The 2,082-nt window shown below is 39.6% G+C and overlaps 1 pseudogene across 1 annotated transcript; it reads left to right on the forward strand.

Moving 5' to 3' along the window:
* Positions 1–753: 753 nt before the first annotated feature.
* LOC306661085 (olfactory receptor 9K2-like) lies at positions 754–1,698 on the forward strand (annotated as a pseudogene). Its single transcript has one exon. The product of its transcript is annotated as an olfactory receptor 9K2-like (transcript).
* The last annotated feature ends 384 nt before the right edge of the window (positions 1,699–2,082 follow it).

Here is a 2,082-nt window from a genome sequence, read left to right on the forward strand (position 1 = left end):
TAACACACAATATTGGAGGGTGATAAGGGAAGAATAGAAGTTCATTGAATTAGACAAAAGGGACTGAAGAGAAGGGAAAGAGGATGGGAATAGGAAAGACAGTAGAATGAATTAGACTTAACTTTCCTACGTTCATATGTGAATTCATGACAAGTGAAACTCCACATCATGTACAACCACCAGCATGGGATCCTAAGTTATACTCCACATTGCATAATATGTCAAAATGCACTCTACTGTCATGTATATCTAAACAGAATAAATTAAAAAGAAAATAAAAATGAAAAAGAAAATGATGAGCATGGTAATTTACACTTGTGTGATGATGGAAAATTACAATAGGCCTCATATTCAGTTTCTATAAAAGAGTGTGGCAGATCATACCTTGCAAAATTGGGCATAAAGGAGATAACAACACAAATCTCCATGTTTTCTAAAAGAGAAGAATATTTTATGAAAGTGAGGAATAGGAAGTTCAATTTGTGTGTGTGTATGTGTGTGTGTGTGTGTGTGTGTGTGTGTGTGTGTGTTGCTGGACTTTGAACCCGTGAGTGAGGTCCTCACTTATGCTAAAGCAAAGAAAGTTCAATTTTTTTTCTTTTATTATAACTTATTTATTTATTTTTATTTTTTACAGACTGCATTTTGATTCATTGTAGACAAATGGCGTACATCATTTGGTTTCTATGGTTGTACACGATGTAGAAAATTCAATTTTTAACCTTGTCTTGTACCTTTTAGCAGGTTCTTGCCATGGGAGACAAAGGAGTCGGCAAACACCCAGACGTGACTGACTTCATTCTCGCAGGCTTCCGGCTAGGACCAGAGTTCCACAATCTCCTTTTCTCCCTATTCTTGCCGGTCCACGGCATAGTCTTTTGGGGGAATATTAGCATGACTGACCTCATTGTGAATGACAATCAGCTGAACAAACATACCAATGTATTTCTTCCTAGGCAACCTCTCTGCCACTGACCTCTCCTACTCCATTGTTATTGTATCCAAAGCCATGGCCAACATCCTGTCTCAGAAAAAGACCATATCCTTTGCAGGTTGTGTGGCTCAGCTCTTCCTTTATGTACTTTTCATGGTAATAGAGCCCTTTATCCTGGCAGTCACGGCCTATGACTGCTTCAGTGCCACCTGCAATTCTCTTCTTCATAGAGTCCACTTCTTCATAGAGTCTCCATAGAGAGGTGTCGAAATACCTCTGCAGTCATCTGATTCCTATTTCTGTGGCTGGGTCAGTTCCACCCTCCAAGTCAATGTGACATTCTCAGTGTCTTTTTGTGCCTACCGAGTCATTGATCATTTCTATTGTGATTCTTACCAAATTGAGAAGATCTCCTGTTCTAACCTCTTTGTCAATAAGATGGTACCTATGAGTTTGGCTGTCCTCATTGTTTTGCCCACGATAGTTGTTATTGTAGTATCTTACGTGTACATTGTGTCCACAGTCTTGAAGATTCCCTGAACTGAAGGCAGAAAGCCTTCTCCACCTGCAGCTCCCACCTGGGGGTCATGAGTGTGCTGTATGGGACTGTCTCCTTTGTGTATCTCACACCTCCCAGCAATCCCGAACTCTGCAAAGTGGCCTCAGTATTTTACATACTGGCCACATCCATGTTAAACCCTCTGATCTACTCTCTAAGAAACAAAGATGTCAAACAAGCTTTGAGAAAAATCCTGGGAAACTAGAAAGCTCTACCCTAATTCTCCTTTCTTGGTGTTCCCTCATTGAAGGGCCTGGTTTGCCTTTAATATGGGATCAAGTTTGAGTCATTCGGGGATTCGTTAAACTGACCATCTCACAAGTGAATTATTTTCAATGAAGTGGTGATATTAATCCATAATTTAGTCTTCTATAAGAGCAGTGTTGAGGCTGGGGGAGTAGCTCAGTTGGTAGAGTGCTTACCTTGCATGCACAAGGCCCTGGGTTCTAATTCCCAGCACCAAAAAAAAAAAAAAAAAAAAAAAAAAAAAAAAAAAAAAAAAAAAAAGACATGACCTTCGTTGCCAAGTGAAAAGAATCAAGACCAGTGTTATATCTGAATATCTTGGGCATCAATAAAACTTGCAACC

Source organism: Sciurus vulgaris (genome assembly GCF_902686455.1).
Source record: "Sciurus vulgaris genome assembly, chromosome: 5".
Classification (NCBI taxonomy): Eukaryota; Metazoa; Chordata; class Mammalia; order Rodentia; family Sciuridae; genus Sciurus; species Sciurus vulgaris.